We start from the raw sequence: 11,129 nt of genomic DNA, 5'->3' as shown, positions 1-11,129 counted from the left end.
GCAATAATATGTGTTTGTCTCACTTGAGTAGTTAGGGGTCACTTGCTTAGTTCAGGAAAGCATCACATCTAATTAAATATGGCATTTCTTTGCCTGCTGTAATTGGCCCTTTTTGTAGTGGATAGGCCCAGGAGTAGAACAGACTGAATCACCTCTCAGGTTTAATTCAGCAGCTCCAATTTTTAACATTTAAGGATATTTGTGGGTGGCACACTTTTTTGGATTATCTATGGACAAGGTGTACATTGTTGAAATGGTTCTGAAGAAAAAAGGGTCTCTGGAGGTGGCAATTTTGGGTGCAGCATGCAAACCTTGTTTTTTGAGCTAAGTAGTAAGTACGGGATAAAGGGAAGCAAAGGGAAGCTAAGAAGTTGCATTTTGGCAACTGGCATTTGCTCCAACTCACCCTCTTCAACACACTTGTGAGCATACATGCACACAGTTTGGAAATCTAAAACTAGAAAAAATAGTCTTTTATCTCCAAAAGTAAAGGATCTTTATCACCTCAGTTTCTACAACTAATTGTAGTAATAGGTCAGTCTCTAATCTCTGTGGGCCAGCTGTCAGAGGGCAACAATATAGTAGTATTTAGTTCAGAGTACTGAGTAGTATTAGTACTGAGTAGGACTGAGTGTTGGGACTCAACCAAGGACTTGGCCAAGAACAGGGCTTCGTTGTATAAGACACTATACCAGGGGTGTAAAGCTCAGGGCTGGTCTGTGGATCCACAGCTGGATCCGCATACTGGATCTGCTCTGGACCCACATGCTGGATCCAGAGCATGTCCTGAAATGAGCTCTGGGTGTGGTGTGGTCTTGCGCTGGCCATCCCGGGGCTGTTGCATGTGGCTGCTGCTTCAGGGTTGTGCTTCACACAACAGCTGCTCTGGCACTCTGCTGCACACGATGGTCATTCCAGTTGTCCAGGGTTGTGCTGCAGGTAGCTTCTGTTCCAGCTACTCCTTGATGTACGCTGGATCCAGCATGAAGCCGATGCATACTAGAACCCCATGCACTGCATGCAGCCCCTGCTATCTGGTCTACCTGCATGCTGCCTTGGATCTGCTATGAGATGATAGGGCTCCACAGACTGTATCTTTGACACCCCTGCACTGTATCAATATGGGAGAAATAGACCCCGTTGCAAAGGTTTGAAGGCAAAATAAACCAAATGCTGTGTGTTGCCATTTTACAGAATGGCAGCTGATGGCACAAAGAGGCTGAGTGGCCTATAAAAAAATGTAGAGAGAGTGTGTGAAACCCCCCCAGAATTTAAGCCAGATCTTTTGGAACTCAGCGCTGTGTGCTGTCCACAAGAACATGCTTCTTCTCCATGTATGTGCACTGATTAACGACAAGATATTATGAAAGGAACAGGCAGTCTTCCCACATCAGCGTTTACAGGGGGCAGCAATAATCTTCATTCTAGCTCTTACAAGGACCAGTGAGTCCAGCAGGGATTGTAGTACTGGACTGTCCCAAAAAGCTGCAGTGAAGGTGGAACATGGTTTGGACTGGTATAGGTGTGCGTGGCAGCTCGCAGTGCACTCCTGTGCCAGGTGGCATTTCTCTGAGAACAGCTGTTTCTGTTACTTCTCCAACACAGGAAGTGGCTTAAAGCTGCAGTCTTTCACTAAGCTAGTAAACCATTTTAATACATGAATTTCTCCCTACCTATCTGATACATCTCTGCTTCAATTAGAGTGAATGAAACTACAGTTTAAAGTGGGTTTGGCATGCAATTTTTCATGAAATGGCTTTTGGATGAGATATATAGCCAAGACCTTGACCCTATAGTCATTTAAATTCCCACGACAATTTTCAGGATCATTAGCGCTCACTGATTTTTAGTGTGGCTAATCTACTTCCTTCACTATGGGATCAAAGGGAACTGCTATTGAGTTCAGTGGGTGTATTGTCAGGCTCTCCATGTATATGCAAAATGGTTGAGAGCATCAGAGATCCAAAGCTAGAAGTGCCTAAGTTCAAACAAACGTAAAGCTCATTTTCATCTTCTGTAGGACTAGGTCTGATGTTGTAGGCAGAACTTTGATCTATGAGACAGCGAACACACTTTCTGGTAGATGATTACAGTAATGTCAATGTTTGATCTGTAAAGCACTCAGACATATTTTGTTGTGTTTGATACAAGTGAAATCATTTCTTAAGAAAATCCAGTTTGGGGATGTTTGGCTCTCCTGTACAGACCAATAGGTTCTTCTGTCCTGGCTGTAATCTACTCGCAAACACTTAACCTGCAATTTCACTTATAAATTCTATTGTCCAATTTCAGTGTAAAGAAAAGCTTCTGCATTTCATCCAAGGGGTGGCAGTATTTCAGTGGCAGATGAAACAGTGCTTTTTTGCAACTTGAAAGGCACTGTTTAAATATGTGATAATATTTATTTAATATATGAAGATCAGACTAAAGTTCTGTCAAACTGTAACATAAATGGAACCAATCATTTTGAAGGATTAAAGGACAAAATTAGTGTGAAAAAAAATCTGCTTAATAAGAAAACTGAAGAACCTACAAGAAAATGCTATGGCTGTGAAATGAATACAGGCTACAGATGAGTAATGAAAATTAGGCCACAATTCAGTTTTATATATATGCTCTGTAAAATGAATAGTCTTTCAGCAAGGGCAAGCAGTGAATAGGTTAGTGCAGCAGTAAGGGAAAAAACAACAAAAGTATATGTAGGTACTTTTGTTGCAAAAATCAGCCAGGTTTTGTGAACCATACTCAACATTTGCTTATTGTAAAGAGAAGGAAAATCTTCTCTATGATACGAACAGAACTCGAAGCAGAGTGCATATCTGAAACAGGATAGGGAATTTGCTATGTGATCTACTAAGTATTGTTATATGTATAATATGCGACTAAGGCACACCACAGCCTCAATTTCCATCTTCTAATGGATTCCTATGGAATTTTTTATTTCTCAAAAAATCATCATTAAAAGCAAATGATTTTGCAGCCAATACCTTATGCTTTGTTATAATGCAAGTAACATCTAGCATGTCTTGTAGACTGTCTGATGAATTCCCATAAGTTTTCTAGCAAATGTCAGCTCACTTCTGAATTGAGTGGAGCACTGCCTTCCTTTTGCTTTGCTACAATTTGTCACGCTTCATACTTGGCTAAATCTGCCAATTTTCATTGTCCTCACTGACAACAGCTGTCAGCATGCCATTTATGTCTTCAAAACTCATGGTGGCAGCATTATCAAAGTTACAGGACTGAAATGCAACCTAAGAAACTTAGTGATTTAGATCTGTGTCACTTCTTGCTATCTCATACTTGGGAATAGTACTGCTGAATCCCTTAATTGCTTTAGAAAGGAAGAACACAGCTGGAAGTATCAAACTGGCCAAGAGGTCTGATAAAGTCATCATTGCCTACTGACTGTATTGAAGAACTCAGATTGATGATGACAAACTAAAATCATTTGAACAGAAGCGTACATCAAATGAACCCAACCACCATAAAACACAAAGGTTCCTGACAGCAAAGTACCTTTCCTCCCTTGTTAACTGGAGGGTTTAACAGGAGCCATTTCAATTTTAATTCTCTGGGTAATTTTTAGTGCAATCTCATGATTAGTTCTGAATTTTGACCATGGAGCTTTTCTAATCCTAAATGATACTGAGCCAACAGCTCCAACTGACTGTAGTGGGAGCTGAGGCAATTCAGCAGCAACTTGCAAGATTAGGCTGAAGATAATTTTTAGTCCTTCATAGGATTAGTTCCACTTTTGCGCGGTTTGCTGATTAACTGTGAGGCCAGCCTGTTATAGGATTTCTAGAATAAAAGTTTGAATTTTATTGCTGCTGTTGTGGAACTTGGGTTTTACAAAACCTATCCAGGGGTACAGCTGTTCAGATTAGAGTTGACTTGGAATCTAGGTCATATATCTTCCAAGAAAGAAGCATTCTAAGGGCTCAGAAAAATTATTGCAATTGTGTTTCTGATTTGAACCATTTGCTATATGGGCAAAACCTGGAACATAGATTTAACTTTGTAAAACTTCTTTGGACTGATTTTTTGAGTAAGCCAAATGACTGATGCTTCAGATCTGGTCACATCTAGAGCCAAATAGTGGAATAGAAATGTAGGTGCATTATTCTAATTTTGGTACATTTCATGTTCATATATTTAGAATATATATACATATATAGATAGCTTTAGAGTATCTATATCTATATATCTTATTCTAATTGGAACTTGTTTGAATGAAATGATATTTTTTTTGAAAAGTTTCTCAATTTGCTTAATATTTGTTGTGGTTTTCAAATATATGTATTCGTTCTAAGCTATGTGATCGAGGTAGTTGTTAGAAAGATTTGTAATAGTGATCTCAATATATATCACCATTAGATCTCAGCATTAGATTATGGTCATATGATCTTGGTCACATATAGATATATATGTGCAACTATTACTGTCACTATAGATTACTATTAGAAATCTTTCTAACAGTTATCTTGATCATATTATAGGTTAGGATATATATGTATATATATTTTTCATGATTAAGATTCCAAGTAAAAGAAGACAGACCAAATTCACCATCAAGTTCACAGATTTATACCACAGTGAAATTCAGCTAAAAAAATGGTTTAAAAATAAACTGGCTTACTCTCTAATATTCCTCTCTAAACTTAATTTCTGTTTCTTACCTTTAATAATGGCAAAAAACCCCAACTCTATTGAGTTTTTCATCATGGTTAACTCTTGCAAAGAAACAATAGAATCTTCAACCTTGCTGACTGGCAGCTTTGAGAAAATCTGTGAGAGTTTTAGCACCTTTGGCAGCCTGAGCAGCATTCAATCCAACAGAATGTGAATTGAGGGAAATGAGGGAAATGTGGCCATGGATTTCATTGTCTTGCTAGGCCAGCCTTGGGCACCTGCGAGTAGGACCATCAATAAGATGCTACAGAATTTACAGGCATCATTCTGTGTTGCCCTGGTGGTTAGTTTATATTTTTAAGGTTATTTCTGTAAGAAAAAAGAGGAAGGAAGGAAAAGAGGAGAGTGAGATTGTCTTTCATGTGTATTGCTAGGTTCATGGCTATAGACTTTACAGACCTCAAAGGCTCACTCAGAGTATTAAAATGATGATGCTTAGTCCAGAAGAATATTATGATGTCCGATGATTATGCTGGCACCAGCACAAATCTGTGTTCAGTGATTAATAAAAGTAAGCAACTATAATCCTGGTAGTTTTGAGCCAACAGTTCTCCCATCTGTTGGTATACACCTCTGGAGACAGGAACCATGAATTTATTAGCACTACTACCACTTCCAACTTGCCACAGGGCTTGTTGTGTTTTAATTGCACCAGCGTATTAGTAGCACCTCCTCTAGTGCGGGGGCTTGCAGTGCTGTGGGGTGTGAGTTGTGCTAGACAACAGATGCAATTCCATTTTGGGGCAATCTTTGCTTTTTATTAACCTTTTCTTTTCTTCCAGAAGGAATTTGGAGGAGTCTCTGCCACCAAGATAAGTGTGGTTGCCAGTACTGGATTTTAGGATTGTAGAGATTCTACCCTACCTCTCAGTAATACCCTAGAGATAAGTTGGAAGTCTGGTCATGATTAGGTACCTTGTGAGATAGGGTTCTTGGATTGCTTTGGAATGCACGGATGGATCGGGACAGCATGGACACGCTGCATTTTTCAGGGCTGTTTACATGGAATGGCTAAAATAAAGCCAGGGATACCCGCTAACAGGGCAACATCATGATAACAATACGAATGAAATGTTTCATTTTCTCAGATGTGCCTGTCTGTGATCAATCACACTTGGACTTGATTCAAAAAGAAACAGAACACGATAACCACTTTAAGATCAACACAGGAAATATGGGTATCTCTGTACTAAGTGTTTCAATGGTGCCTCTTGCTGTAGTATCTCTTATAAGTCCAAGATTATGTCTAAACCGGAACAACTGATGCTTCTGTAAATACACCTTCTTAGTTTTAAACTCATTGGCTTGGGCACCACTAGCTGTGTAGCTATGGCAGCACAGAGCTTGGTGCAAACTACAAAACCCACCCAAATATTTAATCGGATTCTCAGGCAGATTTTGCAGCCCACACAGAATTTTATGCAGCTAGTATCTGCAGTAGCCAGTGTAACCCTAGCTAGGGCATTCTACAGTCCCTGTAGAATAAATATACCCTATAGTGCCTGCTTTCTGAGGAATGCATGAAGTTTTACAGGCTAGGCTGTGCCATATGGACTATAGAGCAGAGGCCATCTGGGAAAGTCCAGGATATACTGAGTTTGTACTCTCTGTGCTCCAGAAGAGTATAGCTAGTACTTCAGATGGTGCGTTCTGATCCCATACCCAGCCTGTTCTGCAAGATTTGATGTACTGCACATTACATTAGTCTAATGTTCCATTTGCTAGTACTGACAGAGACAAGTGCTAGGAAATAGTGCATTAGTTTAATGTGCTGCAGCACATGTGTAGATGCTAACCAGGAGCAATTTGCTCCTGCTCAGCCCAGGCATCAGGGGGCCACAGCTGCTGCCTGGTTAAATCCTGAGGTCTGGGGAGTGGGGGGACAGCTGTCTTAAAGCAGGGGACAGCTCCCAGCTGGGAAGAGCTTGGGATTGCAGCTTGACTTGGCGGTGCTGGTTTGGGATGATGCTCCATGCCCGAGTGGCAGCAGCACCTTGATCTCTCTCCTCACTTTGCTTGCAGGCGGTGGAGGAGGCCAGGATGAAATGGTGGAACATTTGTCATCAAGAAAGGTAAGGTAAGGAGGCATCCTCCAACTCAGCAGCCTCAGGCCCTGCTTCAGGCTCTGGGGAAGGTTTTTGGTGAGCACTGTCCTTTAGCCTTGGGGTCCCTCTACCTTCCAAGACACTTGGTTGGAGGGAAGACAGTGATGAGCTGGGATCCCCCAGCCCAAGCCCTGGCTCCTGTCCAGTGGTAGGGGGGATTGAGAGCTGAGCAGTGCCAGGACCTGGGGGATCCCAGCCCATGCCCTGGCTCCTGCTCATTGGCAGGCAGAGGTGGGAGCTGAGCAGTGCTCTAACCTGGGGAAGATGGCTTCAGAGCCTGGAGCTCCCACTGGCTGCTGCAGTAGGAGTGAACAGGGCAGGGGAGCAGGAGCAGCCCTGGATTGAACTCCCGTCGGAAGCAAATTTGCTGCCAATGCAGGCACACATTCACACACGTGCCCAGGCCTAGTTTAAAGCTCCTGAATTGTCTGCGCAGAAAATTCAGGCAAGTTAATTGCATGTGTAGATGTGCCCAGAGGTGATATCTCTAAGCAAAGATAATCCTAGGATGTCTAGTCCTCATGTGGTTGGGAGAGAAAAGAAAATAGGCCTGTACTGATGTAATGCTCAGAGCAGTGTCTGTGCTTCAGGTCCTTCTGTGGGTCTGTCACAACCATGACAAGGAGTTTTACTACAAAATGCAATAATTAGTTCTGCAGTTCCCCTGTTCTGTCCTCAGTGTCTCAGCTAAATTTCAGACCTGTAATACACAGCCAGATTGGTAATTACCTGAGCCATTAACAACATTTTTGTATGAGAGAAAAAGAATAATTGGATTATAATATCATAGGTTTTGCTAAGGTGCCTGGGACATTGGGTTTTGTTCCCTGCTATGTATCATTAAGTATATACATCTGTCAATCTCAAAGAGCTTAGTACAGATGCTGGGTGTAGTTATCTACCTTTTTGTGGTGGATTAGTACTGGTTATTTGGGACTGGTAATTACGTCTATCAGCAAAAAGAGAAAATTATGATAGCCGCTACATATGGCAATTTTCTTTAAGGGAATTTCACCATTTTTTCTTTTGCCTGATTCTCCTAGCAACACAAAGCATAGGTTAAACTAAATATTTTCAATCTCCAGAAAAGATACATAACTAGGCTGGCTAGAAAACTGATCAAGATTATGGCCCCAGGAATAGAGCCACCTAAGAAAGAAAATGAAGAGAAAATAAATCACAGCTTGAATAGTCGTCATTTGTCAAGGAAAGGCAATCTTTGTTAAACCACTAATGACCAGCCACTCAGGAGGGAAGTTATTTTGACAGTGATGGCTTGTATCCTGGCTGTCCTGGGAAATCCACAAGGTAGTTCTCTACTGTAGAGCAACTGTTTCACCATCAGGCATTCAAACTGCCTTAGACAAATATGGTTGTCTTGCATATATGAATGATGTTTACTACTTGTGTAAGGTGCTAATACATTTAAACTTTTCATAAAAGCTTTAATTAATATAAATTGAACAAACATCACAATCTGTTTCACCTTAGCATTCATGTATAATGTATCCATGCCCTACTACTGCACAACAGGCATACTATTTTCAAGAAATGGGAAATGAGATTTTAAAACAATTCCCTCCAAGGAATCTCCCAAAAAGTCGGGGAGGAGGATTACTTTACTTAAATTTTCAGAAGTACCACACAAATCTGCTGTCAAATGCATCCACATATCCATAAACATGCAAAACCGGTATAAAATCAAAATGTCGGCTGAAATTAGTCTAGAACTATCAAATAGTACACGCACATGTGAATAAATAATCAGTTAAGTTTGTGTTGGGATCTTAGAGCATTTCAGAACCGTTTTCAATGCCTCATTTCTTTTCAGTGTTGAATCTGCTTTCTCAGAGGTACACGTTGCACCAGACCCATTTCCCATTTTTACCTTAATTGCTTTGTATACAGGCCTTAATGAAAATATGACAATGATATTTTACATTTCTAAAGTGAAAACCATATTAATAGACAGTTTTAAATAACAAGCTTCGATTCTCTGACAAAAGCTTACAGGAAGCTTTGTGGGATATGTATATATGTTGTAAGTTTCACAGGTGTTCAAAGTGAGGAACAAAGTTAATTGGTTCAGTGCATTCCTCACTGAGTTCTATAGATCCTGCACAAAAAGGCAAGCCGTCATATCATCTAAATCCTCTGTGGTTCAACAGGTCAAGCATACACCTCTATTATTCATTTTATACAAGTTCTAGAAAGGTTTGCAAGTGCAAATGTAGACTGTTCTATATCAAAACACAGTTATGCAAATAATAACCCTGCAGTCTGGAGAAATCCAAAAGTCGTATATTAAAAGCTTTTTATATGTATGATAAAAGTAAACCTGTAATAAATGTGAGGCAACTTAAATATTTATGCATTCCCATCTCAAAAGAAATAGACCATATTACTGCAGTAGTAAAATATTAATATTTCATATTTTAATAGGGCAAGACACCCCACAAATAAAGATAAATGAAAATGCTCCTGACTGCAGTATATGGAAGTGTTTTACATAAAATAAATACAAGTATATTTTAGATAGCATTTTTCTTTCCTCAGTTTAAAACTATATTATGAGGAGTAACTAACTACCTTTTGGACACATATACATAAGACGTTTACTGTGCACTAGCTTAATTAACTGTGCAGTAAATGTCTCAGTGTCTAAACATGCATCCCCATTAGGGTGCGTGAAACTAATAAACTCCATAGCAGGTTAGTACTTGTAAATACAAGTACCACCCTGCTAAATACAAGTACTACCCCGTTGCAGAGTTTTTTCTGTGTATCAGTACAAGCGTAGATACCAGCTTGCTGGGGCACAAGGGTGCTTCAGTGCAGGTGGCTAGCCCAGCACTGAAGCACCCTTGTTCCCCAGGCATCTCCTGCAGTACAATAAGTCCAGTTGGAGCAGCCCTGGGCTGGCAGGCTGACCTTCATGGGACCCCTGCCAGCTGACGCTGCTGCAACCCGGCTCAGTGTGCTGTGGTCTGGCCATAAGTATAAACCGTGCATCTGGGAGCTTCCTGAGAACAATACACTGCGGAGCAATAAGCTCTGCAGTTTATAGCTGTGCATTAAGGGCGTATGCCCTTTATGTAGTATTTTATTATAGATTTCATAGACATTAGGGATGGAAGGAACTTCACAAGGTTGAGCCCCCTGCCCAAGGGGCAGGCAGTCAGCTGAGGTCAAACGAACCCAGCAATATAGGCATCCAAGAGTTTCTTGAAAGTGTCCAGAGTAAGTGCTTGCACCACCTCTGTGGGGAGTTTATTCCAGGTGCTGGGGACTTGGACAGTAAAGAAGTTTTTCCTTATGTCTAGCCTAAAATGGTCTTCCAAGAGTTTGTGACCATTTAATTCCCCTACATGACCATTTAACCACAGGGTAAATGTTATCTACAAGTAATTATGCAGTAAAATCAGAGGTATGATTTTCTGTTAATTACTTTTGGATGTTTTCATTGTAATTTAACATATTGTCTGTAGGAATATGTATTTCCTGAACTACTGTATGAAGTCAAGTGAAAGTTAAGGGCTTTCTTCTTTACTGAAATGAGCTAAAGATTACTATATTTTCCAGGGAAGGACGTACACTTTAAAGACAATATTCTCATATCTTATCTTACACTGCAATGAAGTGCCAAATTCTTATCACAGGGCATTCAAGAACTCCATCTCCCTTGACTGTGAATTGCTTCAGGGTGCTTATGCACACCTGCTCCATAAGAGGAATTGCCAGTAAGCTCTCAAACTCATACCCTACCCACTTTTGGCCACACTAAAATGCTGTCATAGAATCATAGTCAGTGAAGCTCTAGTACAAAAGGCTGTGCATGACTTCACAGGCTCTCAAAATGTTGCCTTATGTGATTGTAGAGGGAAAAAAATAGGTTGACACCTGAGCTAAGTACAGACAGTCAAAAAGCGCAAGGCTGAACTGATTCAATCTTCATAGGTTAGTCTAGCCTGCATAAATTGAACCAATAAGCAGGTGAACAGACATTCACTTCTTTGATTCCAGAAATGTAGCCACATGCTGGCAGAGGCCCAGCCAGAAGCTGGGGTAGGGGTGGGGGGTGCTAGCATATGACTCCCTGCTAGGCTGAAGCAGACAGTTTGGGGCACGGCTAACTCCACCCACCCTGCAAGATGTTTGCACAGGGGAGATGCAAAGGATCCTGGGATGTTGGGGGACTGTAAGTTAACTTGAATCTAGAGGGGATTTGGAACAGAAGTTCAATAAGCCAATTTAACCTAGATCAGTTAAGTATGATATTATATCCATCCAGGTTATCTTAAACTGGTTTTGGCCATTTTGATAGCAGTT

The sequence above is a fragment of the Alligator mississippiensis genome, chromosome 7, assembly GCF_030867095.1.
Source record: "Alligator mississippiensis isolate rAllMis1 chromosome 7, rAllMis1, whole genome shotgun sequence".
Classification (NCBI taxonomy): Eukaryota; Metazoa; Chordata; order Crocodylia; family Alligatoridae; genus Alligator; species Alligator mississippiensis.
This window is presented reverse-complemented; position numbering follows the sequence as displayed.